The sequence below is a fragment of the Culex quinquefasciatus genome, chromosome 3, assembly GCF_015732765.1.
Source record: "Culex quinquefasciatus strain JHB chromosome 3, VPISU_Cqui_1.0_pri_paternal, whole genome shotgun sequence".
Lineage (NCBI taxonomy): Eukaryota > Metazoa > Arthropoda > Insecta > Diptera > Culicidae > Culex > Culex quinquefasciatus.
Window position 1 is genome coordinate 125,261,559 of NC_051863.1, and position 13,470 is coordinate 125,275,028.

Sequence of the window (13,470 nt, forward strand, 5' to 3'; positions counted from 1 at the left end):
GACAGGTGTAATTGAAAAGTGTCACATTGATGTTGGTTCCACAATTTTACTTCCGTGACGTATTTGGCGGACTATCAAAATTAATGGATATTGTCATGCCATTAGTATCAATTATAAATCTTTGACTGATTAAACTCTAAACATATTCACTTACCTTCCAGGAATTTTATCATGATAAACATCATGATAAAATTCCTGGAAGGTAATTGTATATGTTTAGAGTTTAATCAGTCAAAGATTTATAATTGATGCTAATGGCATGACAAATTATGAAAAAAAATGTTAAGTTTTCTACCAGAACTCGTATTTGTGTAGCAAGGTTAACAAACAAACAAACAAACTCCTACTTTTTCGTGTTTTATAGTTTGCCAAACTCGCAAACAACTAAACAAGTTTGCAGGTTGAGGTGACGCAAACAACTAATCAAGAAAACTGTCAAAAAGTGCGAGTTTGTTTGTCATAGTCTAATACCTGCTTGGTGCAGGTGGCTATGTTACAGACATGACCAGCATAACAAAGATCATTGTTTGATAATAAATAAATACTCAAAAGTCAGTTTAGGACAAACCTTTTAATTTTGTATTATGAGCAGTTCGGTCAAAAAACAACCTTCATGGTCGTTATCGAAAATCACAAAACTGGATAACCATATTGCCCAGCTCCGTGGGGTTTAGAAAATGATTCCCATCGGAACATTTATATTAAATATAAATGTTCCAATGGGAATCATTTACTAAACTATAATAATACTATAAATTTTATATTTTTTTTCTCAGAAGAGAGTAAATTATGGTCTTATTTTAACGGAGATAGGTATTCCGGATCCGTTTAGGCCCGATGTGGGGTTTTGATCAATATTATAAGAACTGTTCCACAGAACAATACGCCAATACCTACCTTCTAATGACGTTTGATCCATAACTAAACTCTTCCATTTTACAACGATCCAGCTGAAGATAAAACCCCTCTCACTCCGCATATTCCCCACGTGATCAAACATAGAGTAACTTTTGTTGCGCGGTTGAGGGACCCGCGGCTGCGACCAGCTGTAATTTTTCATCCTACCAACAGTTTTTTTTCTGTGTCTTGCTTCTTTCGATTTTCCTGGGCCCTTTTGTCTCCTTTGCACTATGTTTTTCTGTTGTTTCACCGCCGCCAGCAATGAAAAAAACCGGCCGGATCGTGTAAATTTAGTCGCGATGAGCTATTTTTCCTGTTCTAGTTTTGTATGCTTTAGTGCGGGAGAGCATTTTGTTGGGGTTGTGTTCTGCTGACACATTTGAATTTGAAGATGTTTCAAAACATTTTTTGTTAGATTTTTTAGGGTTGATCAGTTCATTAGATAAAGTAAAACTCAAAAAAATAAATAAATAAAAATTGTTGTAATTGTCATATATCGTCATATATTACAACAAATTAGGCAATTGTTTTGTTATTTTTATAGAACTTTTTTGCAAGTATTTATAAACCTATTTTCAATAAACTTCCACCAGAAAGGGTGTGTGCGGAGGAGCGTGGAGTGAGGCAATTCGTGCGAAGGTGAAAAGACATGCGTGCATTTGGTCCCTCCACTCTTGCTTCCCCTTTCGCTTCCACTCCGAATCCTCCTCCTCCGACAACAACAACAACGATATGCGTTTTTCATTCTTCTACTTGTTTGTGTGAGAGGTTGTTTTTGTGTTTGTGTGCACGATGCGCGATGGTATAGCTCGTCATCACAAAAAGCAGGAAACTTCAAAATACAGTCGTCGTCGTCGTCATCTTTGAGTTATCGCCCGATGCCTCAGACTTTGGGTCGGTCGTCGGATTCACGTGCGCGCCGGGACTTTGTTGTCGAATACCGGTTCACGCTCGGTGTGACTGTGTTTGTGTGATGTTTTGTGGAGGTGTTTTTTCTTCTCCCTTGCTATGTTAGAAGCAGTTTTGATTGTAACTTTTGAGGCGTGTTGGTTCTCTACTCAAATGTTTTCTAATATTGTCTAACAACTGATTATAGAGGCAGCTAAAACTTAGAAAGTGGTAAAATTTGGAGAAATACCTCGGGGAAAAGTAAAGAATTTGATTCGATCGGAAGAAATCCGTGATAAATCGGAAATTTGACTGATAAACCAGGAAAACGTTATAATATAAGATAAAATTTGACAAACTTCACTCAATTGAATAAACAAATTTTCTCTGCAAGGCTACTGTCCTAAGAATAAAACAAAAAAAATAATTCGGCGATTCGGTTTGACATTGTGTAATATGTTTAGATTGCTTATGTTCAAATTACAATTTATATAAGATGTTGGGTTTCCCTAAAAAAAACTTCAAAATTTCAATTAAAATTGAAGTCTTAAAACTAGTACGTCCATCCTGAGAATTCCCGGGGATTTTCCAAAACCGGGAATTCCCGAATCCCGGGAATTTTAATAATTTGTCCCGGGAATTCCCAAAATTGAAAAAAAAAAATCAAATTTTGGTCTGAAAATTCAAATTTTGTTGTAGAAATAGATGAACAGTAAAATACATAGTAATCGATACGAACTTTAAAGCATTAAAATTTGTATTTGGCATATATCAGCTTTAATTTGACTGATAAGGGAAAATTGATTAAAATTTAGTCATAGATCCGCAAAATGCCTGGCGCTTTAAATATTTTCTATTTAATTTTACGTATTTTTTGAAGACTATTTATCATATTTATATTTATGATATTTAAATTGAAAATTCTCATCTTAAATTATTTTTCATCAAACTCCGGATTTTGGGGCAAGTAACGAAATAAGACAGCTATTTAAGAAAAAAAAAATGCATCGTGTTTTGAATAACTTCGGTTAAAACAGGAACAGAAAAAAAATTGTACACCGATTTCCAAATGTATTGCTCTGAAATCTCCTGTACATTTTCAGTCTGTATTCCTGATTTTCCCTAGTTGGCGGTAGTAACTTAAAGAGAATTATTAAAATATGTTTTATATAAAATAAAACATTCAAAAGTTATCTAAAATTTTGCATCGTCTGTTTTTTTTTAAATATGAAGGACAATAGCTTATTGGACCTTTTTTTTTAAAAAAAAAAACTCTTGTTTTGTTGTCGCTTCTCGTTTTTGTAGATATTTTCAAAGAAATTTGTCTAGCTTTTCTTTCTTTTTCTGGCATATATTAAAATATATAGAAGAAATTTATTTATAAAACACTAATTAATTTGAATGGCATTGAAAATTTAAATTTGAACTTTTTTTAAATAAAAAAAAAACAATTTTAATTTCTCTTAAGTTATTTAAAAACTGTTGTCCTTGTTTAGATTGAAGTGTAGATTGTCACCAATTATTATTATTGAGCTTGAAAACATATCAAATATTATGAAAACATACATTTTATGACTGCTTCAAAAATTTCCCGGGATTCCGGGAATTCTCGGGATTTCAAAAATATTTTTCCCATTTCCCGGGAAATTCCAAACCCGGGAAAATTGGACGCCCTAATTAAAACCGAAAACATTTTAAAATTCATTTTTTCTGAATTGATAATCATTTTAAGCATGCACGGGCTCGTTTAAAATATATTTATTTTTTTATGAAATTCCTTTGTACAGCACCGCAAAAACTTTTTTTTGACAAAAATAAAACTTTTGTCAATAATTACATTTTTTGGAAACTTATGATAGCAATGCAACTGGACAGGTGTATAATGCATTTTAAAACATTTTTTTATTCAAATGTTGAAACCATGTTTTTTTTTGCCTTCCCCCTCGACTTTGGTCAGAGCCGAGGAACATAAACTTCAAAAAATATTGGCAATGGCCCAAGTTAAAAAAAAACAGTTTTCTCTAATTTTTATTTTATTTTTATTATATAAGGCAATTTGCTTTAAATTTGTTTTTGCAATGTGTTAAGATATTTCGCAGAAACGTTAGGTTAGTTTAAGTAATTATGTAAAAAGCCTATGTCATTTAGACTGTAAATCTGTTGACAATAAAAAAGAGGTTTTGTGCCTATTTGAGAAGGACCCATCGGTAGGCGATCCACTCAAACGGGCTTTTTCCTCTAAACAAAACAAAACGTGTTGCGCAATATAATAAATTAACAAAGGTAAACCTTTGTTATCTTTTTGTAAATTTATATTATTTTTTCTGTCATTTTCTAAAAGCAATGGTTTACTTAATATTAAACTTTTTTTTTAAATAAGAATTGCAAAAGCTCCAGCTGAAAAAATCTATAAAAAAAGAATAAAAAAATATGTAAAAAATTGCAGCGCTGATAAAACAAACTTTACCATCTTTTATTATAACTTAAAAGATGACATTTTTAGTAATGAAAATCAACCAAAAATATTATTTTGCGCAATTTTGTTTACAAGTGAACAATAAAAATAAAAATATTTTTTTTAGACTGCTTTTTTTCTAAATTCCTTTACTTTACTCGAACATCTACAATTTTGCCAAAGATTCCAAATATTTATTTAAATATTTTTGTAGTTTTTTTTTGCCAAATTTGTATGTTGGTTAATATGCCCGAACTAATGATGCAAAATGGCAATTTTGATCAAAGATAAAGTATTCACAGAAGAATCTAGATTTTTTGAAAGATCCTATAAATATTTTTTTCTTTTTTTCTTTTTGGGTGTTTTTATAATCGCCTTGAGTCAGGGGTATTAAAAAATCCCCAAAAAAGATAAATATAAAACATTTGTTTATAGGACCGATTCTTCGGCTCCTTTTCAAAAAAATTCAAAAAAAATTTCAGTGTTTTGGCTGTAGTGGCAAAATAAAAGAAGAAACCCCCCAATGTTATAATATATTTGGAAAGATTATTGATTTTCCTAAAAAGAAATATCATGCAGAATTAACCATATAGTACCTGTGCTTCTCCTGAAATAAAAATGTAGCGTGACGGGACAACATCGTAAAACTGGACTTTTAAAAGGCACACTACAAAAATCGATACAGTTTTGCCAGTTTGCTTTTTAAAAACTTTTGCTCTTCTACACATTATCACAAACTAAAAAAAAAGAATCTTTTGCTCCTTGAACTGAAAGAATTGGTTGAAATTTGAGTTTTTGCCAGCCATTTCTTTTCGTGACGGGACAACAAAAGGAGCAGATTTAAGAAAAAACTCCTCTCCCGTTCAATGGCTTGCAGACCACATTTGGTCAATATTCTTGGCTTTTAAGGTAAAAAACGCATTTAAAGCACATTGCAATTATTGCATCATAATAAAAATGACTTTTTTCACATTAAAAATCACATTGAAAATTGAAAAATGTAACATTTTGGTGTAGCTTCGCTAAGAATCGGTCATAGGACCTTTTTTTCAACAACAAAAACTCCAGAAATACCTTTTTGAACTTTTTACGTGATTTTTGTTTTTTTTTTTCTACAGAAATTTGACATGTTTATGTTTAATATTTTGAAGTTTAATTATTTGAATTGAAAATGTTTTTCAATACGTCCTTGTATCCAGTCCCGGCTTTTCAGGAATAACTTTTATAATTCTCAAAAAAAAACATGGTTTTTATTGATTTTGAGTTTATATGTGCCGCAACATTTTGAAAGTTAAATGTCTTGTGAAATGAAGAAAAAATCAAAATACCTGTACCAAATGTATGCACTTAAATAGTTTGTTGAAACTCAAGACAGATAAAAAAATATTAATTTTACTTTACGGGAAAATTCCTTTTGGTCTTTAAGAAAAAAAAAAACGGAAATTTGATAATAGAAATCCTGATATTAAAGCAAAATTTGACAACTATTTACAGGTTTATTTTGATGTCAATGACTTTTGCAAAGAAATATTCTTTAAAGTCGGTGGCAAATATTACCCTGCCTTTAAAGTGGATTGCTTTGCACTGCAAAGAAAAAAAAAATATATTTAGGAAGAACAAAAAATATTATCGATGATTACCTTAAAAAAAGCTTCTTCTCGCGATCATAACTGTAACTCAGAAAGCAAAAACCTGCCCCACCACAGACCGTATCGTGCCATATCTCTTGGTTCTAATATTAGACAATCTCGTTTTTCACAGCCCTTTGCACACACTGCACTTGCAGCGCTGTGGAGGAACAACCTCACCTGGGGGAACGAACTAATCAAGGATGTTCCACACCTTCCCCTTAACATCATGTTCGCTCAGTAGTGTACTGCTCCCCCTTAAAACGTTACTTCACCTCATTCACCAGTTATGGAGCGCAATCTCATGGCTTTGGAAAGGAGGTGGGAAAAAAGTTACTAAAAAGTCCTTTCCCTAACGTTGCAGCAGTCTTCTAGCTTTCCTTTGGCTTTGGTCGAGGTATATCATTTCCAGCAGTTAGTCCATCGGTAGACAGACGGACAGCGCACACTTACATCGAACCCGGCACACATACAAGTATGAGGGAGAAAGCTTTTGAAGGACGAAGTGAAAAAAGAAAAGCTCACTTTTTGCACCGCCAGCGACTAAAGTACTCGATTTATAACAGATCCTTCGCCCCCTTCACGGTTGGGCGAGGATTCATTATACGACCTCGTTCGCCCTCCCGGATTCCGGTCAGGGGATGCCACTTTAAGTGCGGATTTTTGTTTCTGCTTGAAATTTGTTGCAGACAGAGTGTTAGAATGAATGGCCTCCAGAATGAACTAGTTATTCCCTTTAAGTTTTGAAGTGGATTTTTTTTACAAAATATTTTTCTATTTTCTTTTTTGTATTTCATCAAATTTTACAGAAAATAAAATGTAGTCCATTGTAAAAATATTTTATTTAGATTTTACAAATGAAAAATTGATAAACCTACGATTTAATAAACTAGTAATAACAACGACAATCTGTTCTCTAGCCAAATGTTATCACATGGTGATATTTCATCCCTTCAACCAAAAACACAAACAAAAACAACAGCCTCATAACAAGCAGGCCTCATCAACGTGATTACCAAATCAAATTTCCATGTCGTTTGTCTCCTCTTGCTCCTGCTCTCCACCGACCGACTGTCATTTTAAAAGTTACTTTATTTTGGTTTGTCTTCTTTCTTTCCCTTTTTTTACTGCTCGAGACCCACGCGTCGTCGCCAAGTGACTCAAGCTAGACTTTTGGACCTTTTCTTCTTCATTTTCATGGGAGAGAGTGCGTTTCGGTTTCATTTTGACTCATTTCTCGTTCTCTTGTGGAGCAATGCCTGCTCGAGGGAGTCTTCTTCCTGTGCGTTTTACGTACCTTCATAGAGCGATATTCATGACATTTTAATGTTTTCTTTACAGTCATCTTGAAAACCAGTCTATGCGTCAGCTATCTCATCTGACTTCTTACGTTTTGTCTTCCAACCGCTGTCGTCATCCAGCTGTTGTTGTTTTTGTTTGTGACTCAATTTTGGAGTTTTGTGAGAGCGTTTCTTTTCTTGTTTACCGTTGGTTTGTGTTTTTTTTTCTTTCGTCCAGCGAAGAGCCATGCGGAACCCGAAGTTTACCGACTGTGGAGTCGGAGGAACATAATTTGATTGTAACAACCGAGCCGAAGACCCTTGTTGGGTTTAGTTTTAATTGTCTCTTTTATCTTACTGAAATGTGGTGGATTTGGGTTGGATTTCTAGATATGCGAATTTATTGAGTTTGCTTCTTTTACATGCGCACGAAAATTGCAAAAAAGTGTCCACGTGTTCAATTACCACTTTTTTTTAAATGATTTTGGCATTCGATTTGGATTAGGGTCTCATAGGTACCTATTGATTTTGATTAGGTTTCGATAAGTACATACCGTCATCAGGGGTGAGATTGAGTCATAAAAATTTCATCATTTTTGTATGTAATCTCAAAAACTTTTTTGGTGCCTTCGGTATGCCCAAAGAAGCAATTTTCCCTCATTAGTTTGTCCATATAATTTTCCAGACAAATTTGGCAGCTGTTCATACAAAAACGATTTAGGCCGTTGCAAATATTTTTAAAAGTTTATGTCGCCCCCTCCCTCCTCTTCAAAATCGGTTCAAAAAATTATTGGGCAATTGTTTTTTTTTTCAAAAAACTTTAAAATTTTTAAGGAAATATAGTCTAACCAACTGAAAACAAATAGAAATGCATTTCCCTGCGTTTAAAATCATATTAAGCATGTCTGGGATCGATCAAAAATATTTTCAATTTTTGTGGAATTCCAATATACAGCACCGCAAAAAAAATCGTCTAAAAAAAAATCTCTTCGATACTAGGATATTTTGAAAACTAATTATTAGGGTTAGTGAAATTTCACGATTTCGCGGACAGCGTGAAATCCGCGAAATTTGGCTTTTTCCGTAAATCCCGTGAAATTTTATGTTTTGTGAAACTGTAACGATATTTCTTATAATAATTTATCAAACTCAAATAAGAATGAAAATAATCTTATGAACTACTGTTGAATTACGCGAGTGAATACCCTGGTTTAATTACTTATATAGGGTTTATGATTTTTGACGATTTTGTTGACGGCGTGAAATTCGTGAAATTTATCAATTTCCTCAAATCATTTTTTTTTTAATAACAACATAATTATAAAATCCATAAAGACATATTCAAGTAAATTTAATTAGATTTCACTTGAAAAGCATGCTATGTATCATCTAAAGAATTGTTCAGTTTTTTCAGTTTCTTTTAGAAACTAACTAAATTTATTAATATCTTCGCTGCAATACAAATTTTACTGCTATTTTTTTGAAACGAAAAAAAAAATTAAAATGAAGAGTATTTTTTAAAAACTTTTAAAAACATTTCAGATTTTTGTTCTGAGTCCTGTTTAATTTTAACGATATTTGCTTATTTGGGTGGAGTTAAAAAATACTACATTTTATGTTTTCTGTTCCTATTTGGAATAACAATTTGGACTTCGTTGCAAATCACATTATTTTGGCCTTTTGACTTAAAATTTAATTTTTGATAAGTGAGATGAAAACTTTAAAAATTATTTTTTATGTGCTAAATGTCGCTGAAAATTAAAATTATTTTACTCTTTATGACTGGACAATATTTTTAAATCTTGGTTTGATATAAAATTTTAAAAAAATGTAAAATGATAAAACAGAAGCAAATAAGCAAAAACTTTTTAGCAGTTAAGCAGTTCAGTAAATGAGAATACGCATGCCCTAGATTTTGTTTCAAAAAATATATAGAGCTAATCCATAAACCAGGTTGAAACTTTTTTGAAAATTAAGAGAATTTTTATTTTGTCACGTTCAAATTTATTGAAGTTTTTTTTAGTTTATGGAAGAATAACATATAATGAAGCATGAAATATAGTTTTTGTGATTCAAACATAAGATTATCAGAGTTATTTTGACTTTTTCCACGTTCCGCGAAATTTGCGTGTAATTTGGTGTTTTGAAATTGAGGTCCCCGTAAAATTTGCAATTTTCAAGCGTGAAAAATCACTAAGCCTACTAATCATAAATGCACTTTAGAACAATTTTTTATTCAAATGTTTAGACCAAGACTTGTTTTTTTCAATTTGTATTTTTTTTTATTTTTGGCACCCGGTCAGAGACATAAACGAGGGACATAAACTTCAAAAAATATTTGCAACGGCCTTATAAAAATTTAAAAATCTGTGTCTTTTAAAGGAAATTTGGGGTCTTCGGCAAAGTTGATGGATAATATGGATTAGGACTACACTGAAAAAACTGATATTCATTTGGTGATTTTTAATTTCACTTTTTGTCACTAAAACTTGATAAGCCACAACTTTTTTTCAAATGCCAACTTTTCAAAAATTTCCAGAACGGGCAAAAATCATTGACCGAGTTATTATTTTTTTTAAACAATACTGATTTTTTCAAAAAATCGAAGTATCGGTTTTTTAATAGTATTTGCAAGCAAAAAGTACTTTAGTGAAATTTTCATAAAGTTAACCGTATTCAATGTATAGCTTAGGTAACTTTCTTGTTTTTTTGCAAACCAAGTTTTAGTGACAAAAAGTAAAATCAAAAATCACCAAACAAATTTTACTCTGTACCATTTTTACCTTATCCATACCTACAATTTTGCCCAAGACACCATATCGATAAAAAAAAAGATGATTTAATAAAAATCGAAACGTTGGATAAATTACACAAATAATTGTTTGAGCTGCTTTCAACGACTGCAAGCCAAAAATCCATCTCAAATCAAAAAATTTCTTCAAAAGGTACACATTTTTGAAAACAAAAGAAAATGTCCAAAATGACGATTTTGGAAACATTTTCATATTTTCGAATTCGACAACACAGAGTTACCGAATTAGCATATTGGATTTTTTCCGTGGAAAAGGTTTTTTTTTTGTTTTCTTTTTTTGTGGTTGTATTAGCCACATACTATCAGAAACAAACATAAACTAAACAAGAAAAATGCAAATATCAAAACATTAATGAAACATGAAAATCATAAAACAAAAAGATTTGAATTTTTCGTAGAACAAATCTGGAGTTTTTTTTTTTTGAAAAGGTCCAATAAACCAAATTTCAATTTTTTGCTTTTTGGGTGTTTTTGAAACCGCCTCGAGTCAAGGGTATTAAAAAACACCCAAAAAGCAAAAACTGAAAATTTGGTTTATTGGACCTTTTCAACAAAAAAAAAAAAAACTCCAGAATTGTCGTTCAAAACTACCTCCTAAACAAGGGCAACTTTATCAAAATTTAAAAAAAAATAGAGAGAAAATTGAAATACTGATTTTTAAGAAGGTATTTTTTACTTACTTTCGAAAATAAATAAAATATATAAAATCATACAAATCAATCAGAAACCTAAAACCCTGTTTGTGAAATGTTATTTATTTTAAAGGTACTTTACATTTTAGTGTAACGGTTTATTAGAAAAGATTTCTAATATTATTGCGTCAAAAGCATAAAAGTCTAGCCCATCACAAATAAGAAGAACTTTTCGCCAACTTTCGACGTTCCAACTGTTACACGTAACCCTCGGCCCCATCACTCAAGTCGTACAGTCTAAAGCTTTTTTTTTTCGCGCTTTGTCCATAAATCAGCCTCAATCTTCGCCCGGAGAGTCTGTCTGTTTTATGCCGTCGCCCGGCCAGCCAGTCTTAGTGCTTGAAGAAGCACAAAGCGCCGAGATTGCGTAAAACTCTCCAACCGAAGCGCCGTAAGCTGTAAAATGATAATTTTTCATTTTTTTAATTGGCTGTTGCGAATTTATTTTCTCCCCCTGCTCTCGCCCAACTTTTTCGCTGATTTTAGCAGATTTTCGCTGGGTGGTTTGGTCATTTTTGGCTGGTTCCAGAACGTCTGCAAACTTCTGAGGGGGGTTTCTTTTGTTTTAACGTAAAATTGCTAAGAGTGGCGATGTAGTTGAAAAAGGATGACATACTTCAAGAATTTAATCCCTTTTGCGTGTATCAAAGTGCCAAAACTATTGACTTAATCAAAAATTGCGCACACACACACACTTTTTGATATAGGTTTTTCTCGCAAGTGATATTTCTGTCTGAAAGAAGAGTGGGCAAAAAGTTGAAGTGGTAGGCTTAAGGACTCCCTTCTACTCCACGTGAAAGACACGTGAGGCGTAAACTGAAAAAAGAAAGGAAACCCCAAGATTTGTCGAGTCCTTCTTCTTTTGTTACTTTCATGATTACACAGTTAAAAAAAGATTACGAATTTGGAAATTATTTTATTGACCAACTATTTGAACCCATAGATTTTTTTAAAAGACCTAAATTTCGATTTTTTTTAAAATTTTCTTTGTGATTTTCTTGTCCCGTCTGCAGTGTCGCAGTGTCCTCCAGGATCCCCCTTCCAACCACCAGAAGTGTACCTATTTCTTTCGAGTGGGCTTTCACACGAAAGGACAAGTGCTGCTGCTGGCGGGGAATCCACTTGACATACTCGCCGGGAGCACTTGCCATTGAACGCACACCAGCGGACTTTCGTCCAAGGGTCCATTTTACCCTGCACCTTAGTTGTCTTGGCCTTAAAAAGGGATGAACGGTGAGCCAGTTCTTATCTCTTGTTCCGGCCCCGTTTCCTGGTGCTGACATTTTTTTCCCCTAATTTTTTGTCACTTCTTATTGCCCGAGGGGATCCTTAGTTCTGGTTTTGTGCAGTTACTTTTTTCTCGCGAAAGAGGGCAATTCGTTCAATTATGGCCGTCGTTTGTTTCCGTCACTTTCTCCTTAAACCGGCACACGCAGGCACGTGGTCGGACGAGTTCACGTAAGAGCTTTATTTTCACGATTTTTATTGCAACTCATTTAATATTGCAGATTTAAAGTTTATCTGATTGGACTGAAAATAAATTACGCAAAATAAATCTGATGGCAAATTCAAAAATTTTAGATCGGAATAAAACAGTCAGAAACAAAAAAAAAAAAACTATTCTTTTTGGTCAAACTTAATATAGCTAAAAAGTCATTTTATGATTTTTTGTTTTGGATTCACTTTTTCTATACTATGCATTAATCTTTGTCTATTATTTAAAGACAAACACATTTTTTAAATATTCTTTAGTTTTCTATTTTTTATAGAAATTATTCCAAAACCCAAGCTGAGCTCAAGTATACTTTTGAAATATAAACATTTTAACTATGAATTGACGCTCATGGTTTTATGATAGTGGATGTCTCAAAATAAAATTTTTGAGCCTTTTTTTTTAACTAATCGATTTTAAGTGAATGTAGTATGATGTAAAGATAGGTGTTAAACTTCAAAACAGTATCGAAAAGAATTACCTTTCGATACCATTTACTTACTGGATGCTAAAAAGAACCCTTTTAAAAGAAAAAAGCTTTCTAGAAGTTTGCAAATCACGAAACATCTTAAATGTTTTAATATTTTATGTTTTATATGAGGGTAATTCTCTACCAACTCACACGAAATCTGGAAAAGTTGCCCCGACCCCTCTTCGATTTGCGTGAAACTTTGTCCTAAGGGGTAACTTTTGTCCCTGATCACAAATCCGAGGTCCGTTTTTTGATATCTCGTGACGGAGGGGCGGTACGACCCCTTCCATTTTTGAACATGCGAACAAAGAGGTGTTTTTCAATAATTTGCAGCCTGAAACGGTGAAGAGATAGAAATTTGGTTTCAAAGGGACTTTTATGTAAAATTAGACGCCCGACTTGATGGCGTACTCAGAATTCCGAAAAAATTGCATTATTTTATGCAATTTTATGTGAACACCCTGAAATATGTAGCCCATCAGTACGGGAAACCTACTTGACCGAAATGTCAAGTTCATAAATGCGTTTATCCTTACAGCTTTTCATCGGTTCGATGGCCGAGTGGGCTAAGGCGCCAGTCCGTACTGTTGGTGCTGGGTTTTAATCCAGTCGGTTGCAACTTTTTTTTTGTGTTTGCAAAAATTGAACATGCAGTGTGTAATATTAAGTGTTTATTTTGACGAAGGTGATGTGCATGCTTTTGCATGCGATTTTACCATCAGATTTTTTCTTTGTACCATTAACAATCTAAAACCTGCCAAATGATTAAAAAGACAATCGAAACATTGTTTTAGGTACAGTATGTAAAAAAAGTATTTACACCCCTCGGGCACTATGCACATTTTGTGATG

The 13,470-nt window shown here is 32.9% G+C and overlaps 1 protein-coding gene across 4 annotated transcripts in view; it reads left to right on the forward strand.

Moving 5' to 3' along the window:
• LOC6039883 (tyrosine-protein kinase Src64B) overlaps positions 1 to 13,470 on the forward strand; it is a 174,302-nt gene that overhangs the window by 1,717 nt on the left and 159,115 nt on the right. The window lies entirely within an intron of this gene.